A 25,069-nucleotide genomic window follows, 5' to 3' on the forward strand; every position below is an offset into this window, starting at 1 on the left:
TTTTCCTTGATCTGTTGAATAAATATAGTTATTTCTGCATTTTCATAACGTATATCAGTTAAGTCTGGCCTGGGTAAAACACTGATGGTTATTTCTGACATGCAATCATGAGGCTTTCCATCTGTGGGGTAGGTAGCAGTGTGGATGGATTAAGTGTAGCACATCTCTCGACAACAAGGTGTGGCTGTGAAAGAAGAACTGTTATGTAGGAGAGATGTCTGGTAAAGATATTTTGTTAAGTAACCATATCACAGCCACTGCATGAGGTACCTTAAGTGTTAATGGGTGAAATAACACCATTATTGTTGATGCCTGCACTGCCAATGGCTTCTGGCCATTGATTCAAAAGTACGATCTCGTCCCTTTTTCCCCCTTTCAGTGGACACTGGCCCCTAATTACCGCAATTCAGCAGGGGGTCTTTCATTAGGAGTACTGGACTCCCCCTTGCACGGTTTCAGCTCCGACCCTGGACAGCGGAAAAAAACGTTGAGATCTGGTTTGAGGACCCAATTGTTGAGAAAAGTCTCTCAATGAGACTCAGAGTTGCTGGAGTCAGTTAATGCAAAGGTTTAATCTTGCAGCAAGTTCCAGAATGTGTGTGTGTATGGGTGTATGTGTGCGAACGTGTGTGAGTTTGTGTGTGTGAGAGTTTAAAGAACCTGTTATCTACAGGCAGGCCTTAACTAGTATTAACTAGTTATTTCCATTCTAGAAAATAAGAGTAATCACCACCATTCCTATAAATTCTGGATATTCTAACAATCTGAATCTTTTTTAAATGTTCGATGAAGCCCTTTGCTGTTCTGTTTAGAGACTCAGCTGATCATAAACCAAGTTTTGCTCTTGAACCAAGCTTCTAAACTCTTCACCTTTTTCATTTCTCAGTTAGTATTCACTTTAAAACTGATTAAAAGAAAAATTAAATGAATGCCTATCAACAAATGTGGGATCTAAACTCTAGTGCTTCCTCTAAAATAATTTCCTTTCTCAATTCAGAAATGTGTGTGTGTAAGTCACAACACCCGTGACACCAAAACGGCTTTCTTTTCTCTCTTTTCTCTACACTCTGCACTGTGAGCACACACAACAAATCAGAAAGGCTTTTTTCTCTCTTTTCTACATTATGGACTGTGGGGACACAAAACCGCTCTCTCTTTTTTTTTTTTTTTATTGTGTGCCAGGGCGTTGTCTCACGTATTAGATTATGCTTAAGATACGAATGGGTTTATCAGTCACATCAGAATCCATACATACTGATCCTCCCGTAATAAAATGGTCGGATCTTATCAAACACACTTTGTTTCTTGTGACAAGTCAGCGAAACAGCGTATACACGTCAAGACACTGAATCAAGTTTGCCACAAGAACTCATAAGTTTGGCAGTATTGCTCTGCCGTCAGCAATCATACACCCATTTTATTTTCATGAGACATGTGCAGGCACCTGTTCATCTACTGTTCTATCACTATGAATTAGTTTATCTATTATCAATAAGGATACTTCTACAACTACTATCAAAGTATGTCCGGACTTCTTATGTTGTCAGTTGCTATATATGAATAAGTGGGTTGCTACTGAAAAGCATTAAGCATGTCACACAGCCCAAACATATAACATTTCAGGACACACCACACAGTTAACAACCACAGTGAAGCGTGTCAAAGCCCAAACATGTAACATTCAACAGGACACTTACACAACACATTCAAATCAAACAGTCAGACAACATACAAGAACCTATACCCCAGCCGGCATTGCTCCCTGCCTATTTTCCTACAACTCACTATGTGTGCGCACACCTTTATTGACAAACTCTTCAACTTATACTCTTTTACCGAAGCTGCTACAGCTCGATTGGCCAAATACCCTTAGATCCTATTTCGGTGAATTTGACATCTGCCTTGCATGTAACAGATTAGCGGTTTAGCAGTTTTAATTTAGTTTGAGTGAAGGAATTCATTTTATAGCAAAATCCGAAATCGTGAAGAACTCATGGAAGTAAGCTTATTCTCGGATTCCTGAATCTTTAGATTTGCTCTTTCTTTTACTGCAAAGTACAACATTGAGCAGCACTAATGAGTTGTTTCTATTTTTGGCAGGCTTTACCTTTGCGGATGAAGCCCTTTCTGTCTGTGCAAAAGAAATCTTGTTACTGTGCAGAGTGACTTCTCTGAGTAGAGTCGCCTTACTTGTTGCGACTGTGCCAATGTTCGAAGCTGGAGTGCAAAGTTGTTGCTTGAATGGTGCTCGCTGGAGCGTGCGGTAGTGTAAAGTTATACCATTTAAAAGGGCTGAAGAGTGCTCAGTGCAGCGGGTGGGCGGATGTGCAAAGTGACACTATGGCCATAAAAAGAACACCGCTACAAGTGCGCATTGTGCCAGGAAGGGCCCTCGGACGTGAACCAGTGGACAGTTATCGCTTCTCGGCCTTTTGGCTAAGATCAAGTGTAGTATCTGTTCTTATCAGTTTAATGTCTGAGCTTGCTCCGTTCACTCCAAGCATCGACCCGGTACTGGAGTGCCGCTGGGAACGGTGCGCTCTCCTCTGCTCTTGTGAAAAAGCAAACAGCGGTGCAGGATGGAAGTTTCAGGGAGCCCAAGATGAAACTTTCTTTTAATCTGCTGAGAAAAGAGAGTGAATGCGAAGCAGACTTTAACACGGCTCTGGGAGCGAGCCGAGTGCGGGCTAACCGTGAGAATTGCTTGAAAGAAACGCGACACCGAATGAGCGGTCAGAACAAAGCCTCAATACGGTGTTCCCGTGTTGTTTGTGGCTGCCTTGTCTTTTGCACAGAGTAAAAGACAAGGCAGCCATCGAATAGGGCCCGATTGTTCCTACTTGGTCAGCCGAGGAGCAAGGGGGGGGAGCAAGCGTCTCAACCAAGCAAAGCTCACCATGGGGAAGGTGGCTATGCCAACTAGCCTGATGCCCTGCTCCCGCAGTGATGGATAATCGTACTCTGGTTTATCTTCATAATGTACAAGTCTTTCGCCTTTTACTAAAGACTTCCGTGGAGAGCAGCACTAATGAATTGTTTCTATTTTTGGCAGTCTTTACCTTTGCGGGTGAAGCCCTTTCTGTCCGTGCAAAAGAAATCTTGTTACTGTGCAGAGTGACTTCTCTGAGTAGAGTCGCCTTACTTGTTGCGACTGTGCCGATGTTGCTTGAATGGTGCTCGCTGGAGCGTGCGGTAGTGTAAAGTTATACCATTTAAAAGGGTTGAAGAGTGCTCAGTGCAGCGGGTGGGTGGAGGTGCAAAGTGACACTATGGCCATAAAAAGAACACCGCTACAAGTGCGCATTGTGCCAGGAAGGGCCCTCGGACGTGAACCAGTGGACAGTTATCGCTTCTCGGCCTTTTGGCTAAGATCAAGTGTAGTATCTGTTCTTATCAGTTTAATGTCTGATATGTCCTCTATGCGAGGACTACATATTAAATGGATTTTTATCAATAGGAGTTGAAAAAGGAGCTTGCTCCGTTCACTCCAAGCATCGACCCGGAACTGCAGTGCCGCTGGGAACGGTGCGCTCTCCTCTGCTCTTGTGAAAAAGCAAACAGAGGTGCAGGATGGAAGTTTCAGGGAGCCCAAGATGAAACTTTCTTTTAGTCTGCTGAGAAAAGAGAGTGAATAAGAAGTAGACTTTAACACAGTTCTGGGAGCGAGCCGAATGCGGGCTAACCAGGAGAATTGCTTGAAAGAAACGCGACACCGAATGAGCGGTCAGAACAAAGCCTCAATACGGTGTTCCTGTGGTGTTTTTATAAAATGCGGTGAAAATAAAGGTGTGAATGCCCCATAGAAAACTAAAAGGTGGAGAGGAAGTGTTCGACTGCAAGAAGGTGTGAATGTCCGGCTATATTTGGTGAAAAGCAGGTGAAGCAAGGTCTGAATGCCCAACCTTACATCATCAAAAGCGAGATCAGAGGTTTTTGAATGCAAGAAGGCCATAGTTTGCCAAAAGCGGGTAAGGTGCGAATGACCGACTAAATATCATAAAAGTATGGTGGAGAGGAAGCTGTGAATGGCCGACCATAGTTTGCAAAAAGCGGGTGAGAAAAGGTGCGAATGTCCAACCATACATGATCAAAACAGGGAGCGGAGGTGTTTGGCTGCGACAAGGTGTGAATGTCCAACCATAATTAATGAAAAGCGGGCAACAAGTAGGTTCGAATGCCCAACCATACATCAACAAAAGCAGGAGTGGATGTGTTTGGCTACAAGAAGGTTTGAATGTCCGAGCATAGTTTGTAAAAAGCGGGTAAGAAAAGGTGCGAATGCCCGAACATACACCATCAAAAGAGGGAGCGGAGGTGTTACGCTGAAAGACGGTGTGAATGTCAGACCATAGTTGGTAAAAAGCGGGTAACAAAAGGTTCGAATGCCCGAATATATACCATCAAAAGCGGAAGCGGAGGTGTTCGGCTGCAAGAAGGTGTGAACGTCCGACCAAAGTTTGTAAAAAGCAGTTAAGAAAAGGTTAGAATATCCAACCAAACATAATCAAAAGTGGGAGCAGAGCTTTTTGACTGCAAGTAGGTGTGAATGTCCACCCATAATTCCTGAAAAATGGGTAAGAAAAGGTGCGAATGCCCAACCATACATCATCAAAAGAAGAAGTGGATGTGTTCTGCTACAAGAAGGTTTGAATGTCCGACCATAGTTTGTAAAAAGTGGGTAAGAAAAAGTTCGAATGCCCGAACATACACCATCAAAAGAGGGAGCGGAGGTGTTCCGCTCTAAGATGCTGCGAATGTCCGACCATAGTTGGTAAAAAGCGGGTAAGAAAAGGTTAAAAAACCCGACTGTACACAATCAATAGCGGGAGCGGAGTTGTTCGGCTACAAGAAGGTGTGAAAGTCCGACCATGGTTTGTAAAACGCGGGTAAGACAAGGTGCGAATGCCCGACAATGTATGATCAAAAGAGGGAGCGGAGTTGTTCGGCTGCAAGGTCTAAATTTCCAACCATAATTTGTAAACACCGTTGAAGAAAAGCCTTGAAAGCCCGACTATACACCATCAAAAGCGGGAGCGGAGGTGTTCAGCTGCAAGAAGGTCTGAATGTCCACCAATAATTACTGAAAAATGGGTAAGAAAAGGTGTGAATGCCCAACTATACATCATCAAAAGCAGAAGTGGATGTGTTCGGCCACAAGAAGGTTTGAATATCCGACCATAGTTTGTAAAAGGCGGGTAAGAAAAGGTTCGAATGCCCGAACATACACAATCAAAAGAGGGAGCGGAGGTGTTTCGCTGCAAGAAGGTGTGAATGTCCGAGCATAGTTTGTAAAAAGTGGGTAAGAAAATGTTCGAATGCCAGAACATACACCATCAAAAGAGGGAGCGGAGGTGTTCCGCTGTAAGAAGGTGTGAATGTCCGACCATAGTTGGTAAAAAGCGGGTAAGAAAAGGTTAAAAAACCCGACTCTACACACCAATAGCGGGAGCGGAGTTGTTCGGCTAAAAGAAGGTGTGAAAGTCCGACCATGGTTTGTAAAAAGCGGGTAAGAAAAGGTTCGAATGCCAAAATATACACCATCAAAAGCGGAAGCCGAGGTGTTCGGCTGCAAGTAGGTGTGAATGTCAGATCATAATTTGCAAAAAGCTGATGAGAAAGGTGTGAATGACCGACAATAATTGCTGAAAAATGTGTTAGAAAAGGTAAGAATGCCGGACCATTCATCATCAAAAGCGGGAGAAGAGGTGTTCGGCTGCAAGAAGCTGTGAATGTCCAGCCATAATTACTCAAAACAGGTAAGAAAAGGTAGTATTGCCAGACCATAAATGATCAAAACAGGGAGCGGAGGTGTTCCGCTGTAAGAAGGTGTGAATGTCTGACCATAATTGGTAAAAAGCGGGTAAGATAAGGTTAAAATACCCGACTGTACACAATCAATAGCGGGAGCGGAGTTGTTTGGCTGCAAGAAGGTCTAAATGTCCAACCATAATTTGTAAAAACCGGGGAAGAAAAGGCTCGAAAGCCCGACTATACACCATCAAAAGCGGGAGCAGAGGTGTTCAGCTGCAAGAAGGTCTAAATGTCCATCAATAATTGCTAGAAAACATGAAAGAAAATTTTCGAATATCAAACTGCACATGATCATAAGCGGGAGAGGAGGTGTTCAGCTGCAAGAAGGTGTGAATGTCTACCCATAATTCCTCAAAAATGGGTAAAAAAAGGTGCGAATGCCCAACCATACAACATCAAAAGCAGGTGTGAATGTCAGATCATAATTTGCAAAAACCTGATGAGAAATGGTGAGAATGCCCGACTATACACCATCAAATGCGGGCGCGGAGGTGTTCGGCTGTGAGTAGGTGTGAATGTCAGACCATACTTGCTGAAAAATATGACAAAGCAGTTTTCACTTGGTTTGAGTGAAGGAATTCATTTTATATCAAAATCCGAAATTGTGTAGAACTGGTGAAAAGAAGCTTATTCTCGGATTACTAAAGGTTTAGTGTTGTTCTTTGGTATACTGCAAAGTAATACTTTCTTTTTTGTTGAAACCTATTCAGACATGGATAAATATTAAGGACAAAGCAGTTTTAACTTGGTTTGAGTGAAGGAATTCATTTTATATCAAAATCCGGAATTGTGTAGAACTCGTGAAAAGAAGCTTATTCTCGGATTCCTGAAAAAAATTAGTGTTGTTCTTTCCTATCCTGCAAAGTACTACGTTCTTTTTTCTTTAAAGCTATTTAGACATGGGTAAATATGAAGGACAAAGCAGTTTTAACTTGGTTTGAGTGAAGGAATTCATTTTATATCAAAATCCGGAATTGTGTAGAACTGGTGACAAGAAGATTATTCTCGGATTCCTAAAGGTTTAGTGTTGTTCTTTGGTATACTGCAAAGTAATACTTTCTTTTTTGTTGAAACCTATTCAGACATGGATAAATATGAAGGACAAAGCAGTTTTAACTTGGTTTGAGTGAAGGAATTCATTTTATATCAAAATCTGAAATTGTGTAAAACTCGTCAATCGACGCTTATTCTCGGAATCCTGAAAAGATTTAGAGTTGTTCTTTCCTATCCTGCAAAGTACAACGTTCTTTTTTTGTTTAAAGCTATTTAGACATGGATAAATATGACGGACAAAGCTGTTTTAACTTGGTTTGAGTGAAGGAATTAATTTTATATCAAAATCCGAAATTGTGTAGAACTCGTGAAAATAAGATTATTCTCGGATTCCTAAAGGTTTAGTGTTGTTCTTTCCTATCCTGCAAAGTACAACGTTCTTTTTTTCTTTAAAGCTATTATGACATGGATAAATATGAAGGACAAAGCAGTTTTAACTTGGTTTGAGTGAAGGAATTCATTTTATATCAAAATCCAGAGTTGTGCATTATGGCAGCAGAATTGTAGTCTGAATACCTTTTATGCCAAACAGATTTGCCTTGCCAAGGGAAGTTTTATAAATGTTTATTGTTTATGTTTAAAATATATAAACTAGCAGAATAATTAATTCATCCGCCTGGTCCCTCCCACCCCGGAGAGGGCAGCCAGAGACTGGCTGCAATAGGCATCCCCGCAACCTGGGACCCAACACAGGGCAGGAGGGCCTTATGTCCACCAGGCTCAGGGCCTGCAGTCACCATATTCCGGGAGCTACTGTACCCACAGAAGGAACTGCTTTGTCCTTCATATTTATCCATGTCTGAATAGCTTTAAACAAAAAAAAGAACGTTGTACTTTGCAGGATAGGAAAGAACAACTCTAAACCTTTTCAGGAATCCGAGAATAAGCGTCGATTGACGAGTTCTACACAATTTCGGATTTTGATATACAATTGAATTCCTTCACTCAAACCAAGTTAAAACTGCTTTGTCCTTGATATTTATCCATGTCTGATCCATGTCGGTTTCAACAAAATAGAAAGTATTACTTTGCAGTATACCAAAGAACAACACTAAACTTTTAGGAATCCGAGAATAAACTTATTTCGGATTTTGATATAAAATGAATTCCTTCACTCAAACCAAGTGAAAACTGCTTTGTCATATTTTTCAGCAAGTATGGTCGGACATTCACACCTACTCACAGCCGAACACCTCCGCTCCCGCATTTGATGGTGTATAGTCGGGCATTCTCACCATTTCTCATCAGGTTTTTGCAAATTATGATCTGACATTCACACCGGCTTTTGATGATGTATGGTTGGGCATTCGCACCTTTTTTACCCATTTTTCAGGAATTATGGGTGGACATTCACACCTTCTTGCAGCTGAACACCTCCTCTCCCACTTATGATCATGTGCGGTTGGATATTCGAACATTTTTTTTCATGTTTTCTAGCAATTATTGATGGACATTCAGACCTTCTTGCAGCTGAACACCTCTGCTCCCGCTTTTGATGGTGTATAGTCGGGCTTTCGAGCCTTTTCTTCCCTGGTTTTTACAAATTATGGTTCGACGTTCGGATTTTCTTGCAGCCGAAAACCTCCGCTCCCTCTTTTGATCATACATTGTCGGGCATTCGCACCTTTTCTTAACCGCTTTTTACAAAACATAGTCGGACTTTCACACCTTCTTGTAGCCGAACACGTCCCTTCCCGCTATTGATTGTGTACAGTCGGGTATTTTAACCTTTTCTCACTCGCTTTTTACCAATTATGGTCGGACATTCACACCGTCTTACAGCGGAACACCTCCGCTCCCTCTTTTGATAGTGTATGTTCGGGCATTCGAACTTTTTCTTACCCACTTTTTACAAACTATAGTCGGACATTCAAACCTTCTTGTAGGAGAACACATCCACTTCTTCTTTTGATGATGTATGGTTGGGCATTCGCACCTTTTCTTACCCATTTTTCAGGAATTATGGGTGGACATTCACACCTACTTGAAGTCAAACAGCTCTGCTCCCACTTTTGATTATGTTTGGTTGGATATTCGAAACTTTTCTTAACTGCTTTTTACAAACTTTGGTCGGACGTTCACACCTTCTTGCAGCCGAACACCTCTGCTTCCGCTTTTGATGGTATATATTCGGGCATTCGAACCTTTTCTTACCCGCTTTTTACCAACTATGGTCGGACATTCGCACCATCTTACAGCGGAACACCTCCGCTCCCTCTTTTGATGGTGTATGTTCGGGCATTCGCACCTTTTCTTACCCGCTTTTTACAAACTATGGTCGGACATTCAAACCTTCTTGTAGCCGAAAACCTCCACTCCCTCTTTTGATCATACATTGTCGGGCATTCGCACCTTTTCTTACCCGCTTTTTACAAACTATGCTCGGACATTCAAACCTTCTTGTAGCCAAACACATCCACTCCTGCTTTTGTTGATGTATGGTTGGGCATTCGAACCTACTTGTTGCCCGCTTTTCATTAATTATGGGTGGACATTCACACCTTGTCGCAGCCAAACACCTCCGCTCCCTGTTTTGATCATGTATGGTTGGACATTCGCACCTTTTCTCACCCGCTTTTTGCAAACTATGGTCGGCCATTCACAGCTTCCTCTCCACCATACTTGTATGGTGGGATATTCACACCCACTTGCATCCGAAGACCTCCGCCCCCACTTTTGTTGATATATAGTTGGTCATTCACACCTTACCCGTTTTCTTGCAGCCAAACACCTCTGATCTCGCTTTTGATGATGTAAGATTGGGCATTAAGACCTTGCTTTTCCTGCTTTTCACCAACTATAGAGGGACATTCACACCTTCTTGCAGCCGAACACTTCCGCTCCACCTTTTAGGTTTCTATCACACCTTTTTTTTCACCGCATTTTATAGATTATGGTTGGAAATTCTAAACCACTCATCCGAAGACCTCTCCTCCCACTTTTGTTAATAAATTTGAACTTTAGTCAGACATTCACACCTACTTGCAGCCGAACACCACCTCTCTAGCTTTTGATGATGTATGGTCCGGCATTCTTACCGTTTCTAACACATTTTTCAGCAATTATGGTAGGACATTCACACCTTCTTGCAGCTGAACACATCCACTCCTGCTTTTGATGATGTATGGTTGGGCATTCGAACCTACTTGTTGCCCGCTTTTCATTAATTATGGGTGGACATTCACACCTTGTCGCAGCCAAACACCTCCGCTCCCTGTTTTGATCATGTATGGTTGGACATTCGCACCTTTTCTCACCCGCTTTTTGCAAACTATGGTCGGCCATTCACAGCTTCCTCTCCACCATACTTGTATGGTGGGATATTCACACCCACTTGCATCCGAAGACCTCCGCCCCCACTTTTGTTGATATTTATTCGGTCATTCGCACCTTACCCGCTTTTGGCAAACTATGGCCTTCTTGCAGCCAAAAACCTCTGATCTCGCTTTTGATGATGTAAGGTTGGGCATTCAGACCTTGCTTCACCTGCTTTTCACCAAATATAGTCGGACATTAAAACCTTCTTGCAGTCGAACACTTCCTCTCCACCTTTTAGTTTTCTATGGGGCATTCACACCTTTATTTTCACCGCATTTTATAAAAACACCACAGGAACACCGTATTGAGGCTTTGTTCTGACCGCTCATTCGGTGTCGCGTTTCTTTCAAACAATTCTCCTGGTTAGCCCGCACTCGGCTCGCTCCCAGAGCCGTGTTAAAGTCTACTTCGCATTCACTCTCTTTTCTCAGCAGACTAAAAGAAACTTCCATCCTGCACCGCTGTTTGCTTTTTCACAAGAGCAGAGGAGAGCGCACCGTTCCCAGCGGCACTGCAGTACCGGGTCGATGCTTGGAGTGAACGGAGCAAGCTCCTTTTTCAACTCCTATTGATAAAAATCCATTTAATATGTAGTCCTCGCATAGAGGACATATCAGACATTAAACTGATAAGAACAGATGTTACACTTGATCTTAGCCAAAAGGCCGAGAAGCGATAACTGTCCACTGGTTCACGTCCGAGGGCCCTTCCTGGCACAATGCGCACTTGTAGCGGTGTTCTTTTTATGGCCATAGTGTCACTTTGCACCTCCGCCCACCCGCTGCACTGAGCACTCTTCAGCCCTTTTAAATGGTATAACTTTACACTACCGCACGCTCCAGCGAGCACCATTCAAGCAACATCGGCACAGTCGCAACAAGTAAGGCGACTCTACTCAGAGAAGTCACTCTGCACAGTAACAAGATTTATTTTGCACAGACAGAAAGGGCTTCACCCGCAAAGGTAAAGATTGCCAAAAATAGAAACAATTCATTAGTGCTGCTCTCCACGGAAGTCTTTAGTGAAAGGCGAAGGACTTGTACATTATGAAGAGAAACCAGTGTACGATTATCCATCACTGCGGGAGCAGGTCATCAGGCTAGTTGGCATAGCCACCTTCCCCATGGTGAGCTTTGCTTGGTTGAGATGCTTGCTCCCCCCCCTTGCTCCTCGGCTGACCAAGTAGGAACAATCGGGCCCTATTCGATGGCTGCCTTGTCTTTTACTCTGTGCAAAAGACAAGGCAGCCACAAACAACACGGGAACACCGTATTGAGGCTTTGTTCTGACTGCTCATTCGGTGTCGCGTTTCTTTCAAGCAATTCTCCCGGTTAGCCCGCACTCGGCTCGCTCCCAGAGCCGTGTTAAAGTCTGCTTCGCATTCACTCTCTTTTCTCAGCAGATTAAAAGAAAGTTTCATCTTGGGCTCCCTGAAACTTCCATCCTGCACCACTGTTTGCTTTTTCACAAGAGCAGAGGAGAGCGCACCGTTCCCAGCGGCACTGCAGTACCGGGTCAATGCTTCGAGTGAACGGAGCAAGCTCTTTTTTCAACTCCTATTGATACAAATCCATTTAATATGTAGTCCTTGCATAGACATATCACATATTAAACTGATAAGTACAGATTTTTTTTTTTTTTTTTTTTTTTATTACAAAACTTCCAAGAAACATTTAGAACAACATTACAAAACAGTCAAAGCAATACTTTACATGTCCGACACAAAAACTATACAAACATAAGAAACATCCACAAAGAAACACTACCCGCTCATGAAAATAAAGTCTTCCATCGCTCTCTTGCAGCGTGATACCCGTACTTTTCCTCCTCCATTCTTCTCATGCATCCAATCTCTGCCCTCACCTTTGCCACCACCCTTCCCACCTGCCAGTCCACATTGTTTTTAATCAACGCCGTCCTTGCATCCCACAGCGCCACCTTTCCCATAGACAGAACCAACCATAACAGAAAACCCTCCCTACCTTTCCCCCTTAAACCCAAGCCCAGCATTATCATGTCATACTTTAAAGACCCCAATCTTGGAAAAAAAAGAACCAACTCAACCCACACTTTTGTTGCAAACCCACATTCCCAAAACACATGCTCAATTGTCTCATCAGCCCCACACCCCTCCCTTGGGCACAAACTCCCCCGTGTCAACCCGTGTCTATTTAAAACTTCCCTGACTGGCAACCTCCTGTGTAAGGCGAGCCAATTTATATCCCTCGCCCTGTTTGTGAGACCTTTCTGCTGTGTGAAAACCCACCCTTGTTGCCCCACCCCATACAACCCCACCGGCCCCCTTTTTTCCACCAGAGCCCTGTACAGGCGCCGGTGACTGAAGCACAGGTCCCCCTCCTGACACTCTGGGTGCTTTTTCCCCCAGCATACCACCTGCCTATAATACGGGGGTAAGACATCCCCCTTTGGCCTTCTATTGTCCCATGACACCAATCTCCTGAAGGGGAATGACAACCAAAACAGCAAAAGTGCCTGAAAATGATGGCCACTTGTCTGTTGCACAGACCTGCACAAAAAGGAAAAGAAAACCACATCCAACTTAAGTGGGATGTCCGGCACACCCCTCCCTCCCATCCGAACTTCCTGGTACATCCACTCCCTTCTCACATATTCATACCCCCCCCATACAAAGGAAAAAACATCTCTCATGAAGCAGACCCACCACACCCGGGTCCCCCCGCACCACCGAACCCAGCGGCTCCATGTAAGCCACAAAGAGCAGCGGGGAGAGTGGGCATCCCTGCCTCACCCCAGTTCTCTGTGCCACCACTGTACCCAAGTGCCCGTTCACCATAACTCTGCTCCCCACCCCCTTGTACATGATCTCCAACCACTCTATTAAACATTAAACTGATAAGAACAGATACTACACTTGATCTTAGCCAAAAGGCCGAGAAGCGATAACTGTCCACTGGTTCACGTCCGAGGGCCCTTCCTGGCACAATGCGCACTTGTAGCGGTGTTCTTTTTATGGCCATAGTGTCACTTTGCACCTCCGCCCACCCGCTGCACTGAGCACTCTTCAGCCCTTTTAAATGGTATAACTTTACAATACCGCACGCTCCAGCGAGCACCATTCAACCATTCAACCACATCCAACTTAAGTGGGATGTCCGGCACACCCCTGCCTCCCATCCGAACTTCCTGGTACATCCACTCCCTTCTCACATATTCATACCCCCCCCATACAAAGGAAAAAACATCTCTCATGAAACTTCTCCTATATTGAGGAGGTAAAGGAAAAACATACGCTAGGTATACCAAAAATGGCAAAATATCAGCCTTCAAAACCAGCACTCTACCACTTAAGGAAAGTTGCCGGGATTTCCACAGCCCCATCCGCGAACGGGCTGCAGCCAGACGCCTTCCCCAATTTAATTCTGCACTCCCTTCTCCCTGAAACTCTACCCCCAGGACTCTCACTGGGCCCTGGCACTGGGGCAGACCAGCTAGGCCTCCCACCCTACCAGCCCATGGTCCAAAAAACTTAATGGTGGACTTCCCTAACTGCCCCCGACACTATTGAAAAACTCTCCACCACTTCCAACAGCCGTGTGACCGACCTCTCTGTTGTCAAAAAAAAGGTCATGTCATCCGCATACTGCATCACTGTCAACTTGTCTGGACCTGCTCCAGGAAGGTGCAGACCCACCACACCCGGGTCCCCCCGCACCACCGAACCCAGCGGCTCCATGTAAGCCACAAAGAGCAGCGGGGAGAGTGGGCATCCCTGCCTCACCCCAGTTCTCTGTGCCACCACTGTACCCAAGTGCCCGTTCACCATAACTCTGCTCCCCACCCCCTTGTACATGATCTCCAACCACTCTATAAAACGGGGCCCAAATCCCATCCTCTCCAAAACTGCAAAAAGAAACCTGTGGTTCACCCTGTCAAACGCTTTCTCCATATCTAACCCCACCAAACTCATATTGATCCCCCGCTCCTCCACCCAATGAATACAGTCCCTCACCAATCCCAGATTCCACTGTATTAGCCTTCCCTCCACCCCACACATCTGATCCTCATGGATTACATGAGGTAGAGCCTTCCGAAGACGACCAACTAGGACTCGAGCCACAATTTTGTAGTCCACACAGAGCAACGTGATCGGCCTATAGCTTTCCATTCGCTCCCTGTCCCCTTTCTTATACAAGAGAGATATGACCCCCTCCCTCATTGTTTTCCCTAAGCCCCTCCCTTCCAAAACAGATTTAACCACCTCCCACACATCCCTCCCCAAAATCCCCCAAAAAAACAAAAAAAATTCCTTGGGCAGCCCATCAATCCCAGGCACCTTGCCTGATGGCAACCCCTTCATGGCCTCCTCCACCTCTGCCATGGTCACCGGGCCCTCCATCCCCTCAACTATATCTCCAGGAACCCTTCTCTGCAGAGACCCTAAAAACCTTCCCAGGCCATCCTCACCCACAGCCCCCTCCCCAAAAACTTCCCCAAAAAACAGAGAAGCTACCTCCACCATCTCCAGTGGGTCTGTCACAGAACCCCCACCTTTCCCACGCAGCTGCGGGATACATGCCCTTGCCTGAGCTGTCTTAACCTGCTTGAAAAAGTAAGCACTGCAGCGTTCCCCCAACTCAAACTTCTCCTTTCTACACCGAAATAAAAACACCCTAGCCCTCTCCCTAAAATAAATCCCTAACTTACCCTTTACCGCTTCAACTGCCTCCCTATCCAACGTCTCCCCCTTATTCCCTGCTGTCACCAAAAATTGTAGTCTCCTCTGTAAGTGCACAAACTCCCTTCTCCTCTCCCGTGCTCTCACTGTGCTATATGAGATCGCCAATAGGCGAGTATTGTGTTTTACCCCCTCCCACCAGTCCACCACTGATCCGAAACAAGGCTTAAGTTGTTCCCACACCCCATAATGGAAAGAAAAACTTTTCCGGAAAGCCTTTTCCTTCAAGATTTCACAATTTAGCCTCCAAAACCCCCTCCCAAAAAGGGGTGCCTCCACCTCAAAGGTCACCCGGAGTTGGCCGTGATCTGTGAACCAGAGGGGCGACACTGCAGCATCTTTCACCTCCACCACATTTGGCAAAAAAACAAAATCTATCCTACTGCGTGAACCCCTAGAATTTGACCATGTGAATCCTTCCCCTGACTTATCCACCACCCTGAAACTATCCTGTAAATTAAAGTCCATCACTACATCCCTCAAATAAGGCAAACTAAAATCCCCAATGCCTTCAAAAGAGACATTAAAATCCCCCCCCACAACCAAAACCCTGTTGGTAACACAAACATCAGGCAACGCCAAAAAAAGATCCCTCCGTCCCTGTGGTTCTGCTGGGGCATAAACAGTGATAAACCGAAAATAGACCCCCCTCCAGTCCGCATCAACCACTAGTACCCTCCCCTGTACCACAGAAAAACTCCCCGACACATGAAAATCCCTATCCCCAAATAAAATACCCACCCCACAAGAGTGAACCCCTCCCACCCCCCACCTTGAAATCCCCCTCTTCCATCCATCAGAGAAGACCCTTACATCTCCCCCATCCCTTAAATGAACCTCCTGTAAAAAACAAACCTGGAAAGGGACCTGGGCCAAATAATGAAAAATCCCCCCCCTCTTCCCCTTATCTCTCATCCCCCTCACATTGACTGTTAAAACTGTAAAGGTCCCTTTCAGGCCTTCTCTTTCTCTCCCAGTAGGCCCTCGGAACCACTCCCCACAGACCCCCCCGATCCGTAGACCTCGCACTCCTCAAGGTAGGCCACACTGCTGGGCGACCTGGCCTCAAAAACAGAGCGTGACGAGCTCAGGGGTGAAACAGCCCCCCCCTCCCCTGGCCCAGTCCCCCCATCTATGTTATCAGCCCTTGCACCATCTTGGGTGCCCACGGAGGCTCCGCCCTCCCCTTCCGCACCCCTGCTTACTCCTTGATGCCTCTCGGAGGCCGCAGGTACCCCCTCCATTACATCAGACCCCCTGCAGGAACCCTTCGGCCCCAAGTCCACACCCAATGACCCCGAATGTCCCGGTGAAGTCGAAGGCACCTCTCCTTCACACGCACTGTCCATCGACTGAACGGCACCCTCTCGCTGTTTCTTCCTCCTCCTTCTTCCCTTCACCTGTGTTTCAGCACGGACCGCTTCAGCTGAGGACTCTGTGTAGTCCTCACCTGAAGAGACCCTCTGCCTCCTCACTCCACCGATCGCTGCCATCACCATCTCCACCGTCTCCTCCTCTGAACTCGCCGCACAATCTGCCCAGGATCCTATCAGTGGCAGACAGTCTCCAAAGCTCACCATAACACTCACACCTTCACGATCACCTCCCAAGTCCGATGGGTCTGCCGCTCCTTCTACGTTGCTCTTCCCTGGGACATCTCCATCTGCCATGAGCCTTTCCCCAGCCGGCAAGGCTGCGGCCGCCTCCGCAATCCGGACAGCAGCCCCCGTCCCAAGGCTCATCTTTGCCTCGTGGACCTCCTGACGCAACTCCACCTGCGGCCTCTGCCTCCGGATCTCCAAACCTCCAGCCACTGTGGCGTATGTGCGGGTACGTTTGGGGCAGTCCCGAAGCAGGTGCCCCGCATCCCCGCACCCATGACAGTGCCGGGGTGCATCACAGGTGGCAGCACCGTGCCCACTTCCCCCACAGTTCCGGCAGCAAACTTGGACGCAGCCCGTCGCCAGGTGTCCAAACCTGCGACATTGTCTGCAAAACAGTGGCTGCCCGGAGTAAAAAAGAAATCCCCTGTCCGCCCCAATTGAAAAGTATGCAGGGGGGTGCTTTAATCCGTCCATGCTGTCTGGATCCTCCCCCAACAGCACCCTGAACTGCCTCCGACCTGTCCAGATCCCAAAACTGTCCCGCAGATATTTCGGCTGCATGTCCACTTTCCCGTACCTCCTGAGGAACCCAGCCACTGCCTCGTCCCCGACGTATGGGTTGTAAACGTGGATAGTCACAATCCTCAAATTCCTCTGGCAAAGAGGCACCACTCTGAACTTGGAAAAGGGCTCCATCTCTGCCTTTTCCTGAAATGTTGCTTGGATCTGATCGTACTGCTGCTGGCTGTTCAAAGTGAGATCATATCCCCCATCGGCTGCGTTCCATTGCAAACAGAAAATCTGTGCTGGATCAACTTTCAAACCTGCGACGATGACAGTTCTGACGAACCACTCCCGATCTCCAAAATGACTTTTCTTGTCTTTTAAAACAAACCTCAAAGAATTTCGCAGACCAGCATAAAATGCTGTCTGGGATGGATGTTTAATGACCATTTTTTCCTCCACAAAAAAAAAAAGTATGTAGTCCTCGCATAGAGGACATATCAGACATTAAACTGATCAGAACAGATACTACACTTGATCTTAGCCAAAAGGCCGAGAAGCGATATCTGTCCACTGGTTCACGTCCGAGGGCCCTTCCTGGCACAATGCGCACTTGTAGCGGTGTTCTTTTTATGGCCATAGTGTCACTTTGCACCTCCACCCACCCGCTGCACTGACCACTCTTCAACCCTTTTAAATGGTATAACTTTACACTACCGCACGCTCCAGCGAGCACCATTCAAGCAACATCGGCACAGTCGCAACAAGTAAGGCGACTCTACTCAGAGAAGTCACTCTACACAGTAACAAGATTTCTTTTGCACAGACAGAAAGGGCTTCACCCGCAAAGGTAAAGCCTGCCAAAAATAGAAACAATTCATTAGTGCTGCTCTCCACGGAAGTCTTTAGTAAAAGGCGAAAGACTTGTACATTATGAAGAGAAACCAGAGTACGATTATCCATCACTGCGGGAGCAGGGCATCAGGCTAGTTGGCATAGCCACCTTCCCCATGGTGAGCTTTGCTTGGTTGAGACGCTTGATCCCCCCCCTTGCTCCTCGGCTGACCAAGTAGGAACAATCGGGCCCTATTCGATGGCTGCCTTGTCTTTTACTCTGTGCAAAAGACAAGGCAGCCACAAACAACACGGGAACACCGTATTGAGGCTTTGTTCTGACCGCTCATTCGGTGTCGCGTTTCTTTCAAGCAATTCTCCCGGTTAGCCCGCACTCGGCTCGCTCCCAGAGCCGTGTTAAAGTCTGCTTCGCATTCACTCTCTTTTCTCAGCAGATTAAAAGAAAGTTTCATCTTGGGCTCCCTGAAACTTCCATCCTGCACCGCTGTTTGCTTTTTCACAAGAGCAGAGGAGAGCGCACCGTTCCCAGCGGCACTACAGTACCGGGTCGATGCTTGGAGTGAACGGAGCAAGCTCCTTTTTCAACTCCTATTGATAAAAATCCATTTAATATGTAGTCCTCGCATAGAGGACATATCAGACATTAAACTGATAAGAACAGATACTACACTTGATCTTAGCCAAAAGGCCGAGAAGCGATAACTGTCCACTGGTTCACGTCCGAGGGCCCTTCCTGGCACAATGTGCATCTGCTTGTGCACGTGGAAATATTTCACACCATTTGGTAAAAACCTCTGTTGTCACTGAGCAGAATCATTTCCCTTAACATTAATTTAGTTCAATGAAATCTACACAATAATGAAATAATGAAATCCAAACAAATATTAGTTTTAAAGTGAATACTAACTGAGAAATGAAAAAGGTCAAGAGTTTAGAAGCTTGGTTCAAGAGCAAAACTTGGTTTATGATCAGCTGAGTCTCTAAACAGAACAGCAAAGGGCTTCATCGAACATTTAAAAAATATTCAGATTGTTAGAATATCCAGAATTTATAGAAATGGTGGTGATTACTCTTATTTTCTAGATTGGAAATAACTGCACCATGTCTGTTTTATGAATTTAAGGGGCTAAAAAGTTTTGTTCTCGTTTTTCTATGATTAACCGAATGTATGTGAGAGTCCAAACAGACAGAAGGGTTACGGCCGAGCGCTGGACCTTACAAAAAAGATGAGACAGGCTGGACCCGTGCCATACTAGTTAAGACCTGCCTGTGGATAACAGGTTCTTTAAACTCTCACAAACTCACACACGTTCGCACACATACACCCATACACACACACATTCTTGAACTTGCTGCAAGATTAAACCTTTGCATTAACTGACTCCAGCAACTCTGAGTCTCATTGAGAGACTTTTCTCAACAATTGGGTCCTCAAACCAGATCTCAACGTTTTTTCCACTTTCCAGGGTCGGAGCTGAAACCGTGCAGTCCAGTACTCCTGGCCAGAAGCCATTGGCAGTGCAGGCATCAACAATAATGGTGTTATTTCACCCATTAACACTTAAGGTACCTCATGCAGTGGCTGTGATATGGTTACTTAACAAAATATCTTTACCAGACATCTCTCCTACATAACAGTTCTTCTTTCACAGCCACACCTTGTTGTCGAGAGATGTGCTACACTTAATCCATCCACACTGCTACCTACCCCACAGATGGAAAGCCTCATGACTGCATGTCAGAAATAACCATCAGTGTTTTACCCAGGCCAGACTTAACTGATATACGTTATGAAAATGCAGAAATAACTATATTTATTCAACAGATCAAGGAAAAAAAACCTGATGGCACAAATGCTACAGGATTTGCAGTAGTAACAGAAACTGAAGTTTTCTTAAAACAACTACTACCAAAAAATTACTCTGTTCAAGCAGTCGAATTGGTAGCTTTAACTGAAGCTTGTAAATTAAATAACAAAAAGGTTGTTAACGTTTACACTGACAGTCAGTATGCCTTCTCAACTGTACATGTGTTAACACAGCATTGGAAAAACAGGTATGTTGACATCCACAGCTAAATGTATAAACTACAAATATTTTAGCATTATTAGATGTTATTCAATTGCCATCTACAATAGACTCATATTAATGACCGGAAGGAAAACCATACTGCCAAAGAATTTGTTTAAATATGCTGCAGTATTGAGCCACGGACCATGTCATGTCTCAACAGAATAAATAAATGAATAAAGTTTTGTCTAGCAGGTCAAATATGTGCAAAATACATTCCACAGGGCAATCTAAGACCAAAACGAAGATAATTCCCTAAGCCAGTGTATCTTTTTCAACATATTTGTTTGGATTTCATTATTTCATTATTTTGTAGATTTCATTGAACTAAATTAATGTTAAGGGAAACGATTCTGCTCAGTGACAACAGAGGTTTTTACCAAATGGTCTTAAATATTTCCATGTGCACAAGCAGATGCACTCTCAGTAGCAAAATCACGCGTAAAATAACTCATTTCTAGATTTGAAATTCCTGAAAAGATCTTCAGTGATAATTTGACACACTTTGTAAACAATGTCATCTCACTGATGGCAAAGAACTTAAAATAGACCTTAGAAACCACTGTGATATAGAAGGTTTCGCTAACACATTGGAATTGTTTTACTATTTACATATTCATGTGCAGTGAAGAATTGCTTGCTGCTGATAAATGCAAAGAAGAACAGCTTACACATAAATGCTCACATATAGGCTGCTGAATGCAATGAAGACCTGCTTATCCAGTAAAGTTCAATGTCAATGTGTAATATGCAATTAGGATTTGCAAAACAGTGAAGTTAAACAATGAATGGGTCCATAGTCGGTATGAGAAGACTACAGGAACGAATTCAGAAAGGCATTCTTCAATTGATTTCACTAATTTTATGTTATAATTTTGTTATTTCCTACAAAACTACACTTCTTCTCCCATCTGTCTGAGTATTTAATATTGTCTGGGTCCCATTAAAACATGTATTTTTCCCATCTAATTCCTTGTTTGCTTTAAAACAAGTATTCCCCATTTTCTATCCCTTCAGTAGCCAACCAGTTTGTATGGAGTACACTGGAGCAACTTGACTGATCAGTAAAACACTGCTTTTGTGTCACCGCAAGGCTTCCCCCGTCGGTTGTTTCACTGAGACACTACTGAGTAACTACAACTCAACACAGTTTATACACATAACATTCATATACATACTAACAAACAAACAAACAATAACTTATCGCAATTTTCTCATCTCTGTTTGAACGTACACCCAGGTAAATAGTTTTCTGTAGTGAGGGGGGGGCTGTGTGGCTTCGGGCGTCTGGTGGTCTCTCGGGTCGTGGGGACCGGGTTGGTCATTGCTGGGGGGGACTGTGTGTCGGGCTTGGAGGGCAGTTTTTGGGGCTTGCGGGTGGGGCTGTCTTGCGGTGTGGGGCGGGGTCCCTTAGGGGCCTTGGGGTGGTGGCTGCTGGCTCTGTACCGGGTGACGGGGCCGCTCTGGCGTGGGTGGTGGAGCTGGGCCTGGACCTGGTGGCTTGCCGCTGCCTTGCGCCCGGGGTGGGGCCCTGCCTGTGCCTGGGGGGTCTGGGTTGCCCTGGACATGCCACAGTATGCGTGGGTTGGTGCAGGTCCTGGTGCCGGCCTTGTTGCTCTGGGAACTCCAAGGTGTCCGCAGGTGGTGTTTTTTTTTAGGGTGTTGGGGCGTGCGGTGAGGAGGAGGGGGTCTGTATGGGGGTGTGCTTTTCCCCTGTTGGGGGGGGGGGGGGGGGGCTGGGGGGGCCTGGGTGATGGTGGGTCTCAGGCCCGGGCTGCTGCGACTGGTGTAACCGGGTGATTTGTTTGTTTGTTTGTTTGATTTTTGTTGTTGTTTGTTTGTTTTTGTAGAGGTCCTCCGGGGTGGGGTTGTGTTGAGTGGGGTGGAGCGGGATGGGTTCCTTCTGGGGGTACAGTAGCTCCCGGAATATGGTCACTGCAGGCCCCCAGCCTGGTGGACATCAGGCCCTCCTGCCCTGTGTTGGGTCCCAGGTAGCGGGGATGCCTATTGCAGCCAGTCTCTGGCTGCCCTCTCCGGGGTGGGAGGGACCAGGAGGATGAATTAATTATTCTGCTAGTTTATATATTGTAAACATAAACAATAAACATTTATAAAACTTCCCTTGGCAAAGCAAATCTGTTTGGCATAAAGGTATTCAGACTACAATTCTAGTGCAGCAAGTTCAAGAATCAGTGTCAGTGTAAACGTTAACAACCTTTTTGTTATTTAATTTACAAGCTTCAGTTAAAGCTACCAATTCGACTGCTTGAACAGAGTAATTTTTTTGCAGTGGTTGTTTTAAGAAAACTTCAGTTTCTGTTACTACTGCAAATCCTGTAGCATTTGTGCCATCAGGGTTTTTTTCCTTGATCTGTTGAATAAATATAGTTATTTCTGCATTTTCATAACGTATATCAGTTAAGTCTGGCCTGGGTAAAACACTGATGGTTATTTCTGACATGCAATCGTGAGGCTTTCCATCTGTGGGGTAGGTAGCAGTGTGGATGGATTAAGTGTAGCACATCTCTCGACAACAAGGTTAGGCTGTGAAAGAAGAACTGTTATGTAGGAGAGATGTCTGGTAAAGATATTTTGTTAAGTAACCATATCACAGCCCCTGCATGAGGTACCTTAAGTGTTAATGGGTGAAATAACACCATTATTGTTGATGCCTGCACTGCCAATGGCTTCTGGCCATTGATTCAAAAGTACGATCTCGTCCCTTTTTCCCCCTTTCAGTGGACACTGGCCCCTAATTACCGCAATTCAGCACGGGGTCTTTCATTAGGAGTACTGGACTCCCCCGTGCACGGTTTCAGCTCCGACCCTGGACAGCGGAAAAAAACGTTGAGATCTGGTTTGAGGACCCAATTGTTGAGAAAAGTCTCTCAATGAGACTCAGAGTTGCTGGAGTCAGTTAATGCAAAGGTTTAATCTTGCAGCAAGTTCAAGAATGTGTGTGTGTATGGGTGTATGTGTGCGAACGTGTGTGAGTTTGTGTGTGTGAGAGTTTAAAGAACCTGTTATCCACAGGCAGGTCTTAACTAGTATGGCACGAGTCCAGCCTGTCTCATCTTTTTTGTAAGGTCCAGCGCTCGGCCGTAACCCTTCTGTCTGTTTGGACTCTCACATACATTCGGTTAATCATAGAAAAACGAGAACAAAACCTTTTAGCCCCTTAAATTCATAAAAGAGACATGGTGCAGTTATTTCCATTCTAGAAAATAAGAGTAATCACCACCATTCCTATAAATTCTGGATATTCTAACAATCTGAATCTTTTTTAAATGTTCGATGAAGCCCTTTGCTGTTCTGTTTAGAGACTCAGCTGATCATAAACCAAGTTTTGCTCTTGAACCAAGCTTCTAAACTCTTCACCTTTTTCATTTCTCAGTTAGTATTCACTTTAAAACTGATTAAAAGAAAAATTAAATGAATGCCTATCAACAAATGTGGGATCTAAACTCTAGTGCTTCCTCTAAAATAATTTCCTTTCTCAATTCAGAAATGTGTGTGTGTAAGTCACAACACCCGTGACACCAAAACGGCTTTCTTTTCTCTCTTTTCTCTACACTCTGCACTGTGAGACACACACCAAATCAGAAAGGCTTTTTTCTCTCTTTTCTACATTATGGACTGTGGGGACACAAAACCGCTCTCTCTTTTTTTTTTTTGATTGTGTGCCAGGGCGTTGTCTCACGTATTAGATTATGCTTAAGATACGAATGGGTTTATCAGTCACATCAGAATCCATACATACTGATCCTCCCGTAATAAAATGGTCGGATCTTATCAAACACACTTTGTTTCTTGTGACAAGTCAGCGAAACAGCGTATACACGTCAAGACACTGAATCAAGTTTGCCACAAGAACTCATAAGTTTGGCAGTATTGCTCTGCCGTCAGCAATCATACACCCATTTTATTTTCATGAGACATGTGCAGGCACCTGTTCATCTACTGTTCTATCACTATGAATTAGTTTATCTATTATCAATAAGGATACTTCTACAACTACTATCAAAGTATTTCCGGACTTCTTATGTTGTCAGTTGCTATATATGAATAAGTGGGTTGCTACTGAAAAGCATTAAGCATGTCACACAGCCCAAACATATAACATTTCAGGACACACCACACAGTTAACAACCACAGTGAAGCGTGTCAAAGCCCAAACATGTAACATTCAACAGGACACTTACACAACACATTCAAATCAAACAGTCAGACAACATACAAGAACCTATACCCCAGCCGGCATTGCTCCCTGCCTATTTTCCTACAACTCACTATGTGTGCGCACACCTTTATTCACAAACTCTTCAACTTATACTCTTTTACCGAAGCTGCTACAGCTCGATTGGCCAAATACCCTTAGATCCTATTTCGGTGAATTTGACATCTGCCTTGCATGTAACAGATTAGCGGTTTAGCAGTTTTAATTTAGTTTGAGTGAAGGAATTCATTTTATAGCAAAATCCGAAATCGTGAAGAACTCATGGAAGTAAGCTTATTCTCGGATTCCTGAATCTTTAGATTTGCTCTTTCTTTTACTGCAAAGTACAATGTTGAGCAGCACTAATGAGTTGTTTCTATTTTTGGCAGGCTTTACCTTTGCAGATGAAGCCCTTTCTGTCTGTGCAAAAGAAATCTTTTTATTGTGCAGAGTGACTTCTCTGAGTAGAGTCACCTTACTTGTTCACTGTGCCGATGTTCGAAGCTGGGAGTGCAAAGTTGTTGCTTGAATGGTGCTCGCTGGAGCGTGCGGTAGTGTAAAGTTATACCATTTAAAAGGGCTGAAGAGTGCTCAGTGCAGCGGGTGGGCGGAGGTGCAAAGTGACACTATGGCCATAAAAAGAACACCGCTACAAGTGCGCATTGTGCCAGGAAGGGCCCTCGGACGTGAACCAGTGGACAGTTATCGCTTCTCGGCCTTTTGGCTAAGATCAAGTGTAGTATCTGTTCTGATCAGTTTAATGTCTGATATGTCCTCTATGCGAGGACTACATGTTAAATGGATTTTTATCAATAGGAGTTGAAAAAGGAGCTTGCTCCGTTCACTCCAAGCATCGACCCGGTACTGTAGTGCCGCTGGGAACGGTGCGCTCTCCTCTGCTCTTGTGAAAAAGCAAACAGCG

General features: G+C 45.0%; 8 non-coding genes and 3 pseudogenes across 8 annotated transcripts; 4 read left to right on the top strand and 7 right to left on the bottom strand.

The window, feature by feature from the left end:
* Positions 1–2,416: 2,416 nt before the first annotated feature.
* LOC140287654 (U2 spliceosomal RNA) lies at positions 2,417–2,545 on the top strand (annotated as a pseudogene).
* Positions 2,546–2,956: 411 nt separating this feature from the next.
* LOC140287668 (U5 spliceosomal RNA) lies at positions 2,957–3,070 on the top strand. The gene has a single exon (XR_011911792.1). It is a non-coding gene; the product is annotated as a U5 spliceosomal RNA (small nuclear RNA).
* Positions 3,071–3,345: 275 nt separating this feature from the next.
* Positions 3,346–3,536, top strand: LOC140287659 (U2 spliceosomal RNA). The gene has a single exon (XR_011911785.1). It is a non-coding gene; the product is annotated as a U2 spliceosomal RNA (small nuclear RNA).
* A 7,132-nt stretch (positions 3,537–10,668) lies between these two features.
* On the bottom strand, positions 10,669–10,859 carry LOC140287649 (U2 spliceosomal RNA). The gene has a single exon (XR_011911780.1). It is a non-coding gene; the product is annotated as a U2 spliceosomal RNA (small nuclear RNA).
* Positions 10,860–11,134: 275 nt separating this feature from the next.
* Positions 11,135–11,248, bottom strand: LOC140287669 (U5 spliceosomal RNA). The gene has a single exon (XR_011911793.1). It is a non-coding gene; the product is annotated as a U5 spliceosomal RNA (small nuclear RNA).
* Positions 11,249–11,659: 411 nt separating this feature from the next.
* Positions 11,660–11,859, bottom strand: LOC140287660 (U2 spliceosomal RNA). The gene has a single exon (XR_011911786.1). It is a non-coding gene; the product is annotated as a U2 spliceosomal RNA (small nuclear RNA).
* A 1,137-nt stretch (positions 11,860–12,996) lies between these two features.
* Positions 12,997–13,105, bottom strand: LOC140287657 (U2 spliceosomal RNA; annotated as a pseudogene).
* A 4,297-nt stretch (positions 13,106–17,402) lies between these two features.
* On the bottom strand, positions 17,403–17,571 carry LOC140287653 (U2 spliceosomal RNA; annotated as a pseudogene).
* Positions 17,572–17,846: 275 nt separating this feature from the next.
* On the bottom strand, positions 17,847–17,960 carry LOC140287663 (U5 spliceosomal RNA). Its single transcript, XR_011911788.1, has one exon. It is a non-coding gene; the product is annotated as a U5 spliceosomal RNA (small nuclear RNA).
* Positions 17,961–18,371: 411 nt separating this feature from the next.
* LOC140287672 (U2 spliceosomal RNA) lies at positions 18,372–18,562 on the bottom strand. Its single transcript, XR_011911796.1, has one exon. It is a non-coding gene; the product is annotated as a U2 spliceosomal RNA (small nuclear RNA).
* A 6,289-nt stretch (positions 18,563–24,851) lies between these two features.
* Positions 24,852–25,042, top strand: LOC140287650 (U2 spliceosomal RNA). Its single transcript, XR_011911781.1, has one exon. It is a non-coding gene; the product is annotated as a U2 spliceosomal RNA (small nuclear RNA).
* Positions 25,043–25,069: the final 27 nt, after the last annotated feature.

Source organism: Leuresthes tenuis, unplaced genomic scaffold, assembly GCF_036924035.1.
Source record: "Leuresthes tenuis unplaced genomic scaffold, fLeuTen1.0.hap1 SCAF_161, whole genome shotgun sequence".
Classification (NCBI taxonomy): domain Eukaryota; kingdom Metazoa; phylum Chordata; class Actinopteri; order Atheriniformes; family Atherinopsidae; genus Leuresthes; species Leuresthes tenuis.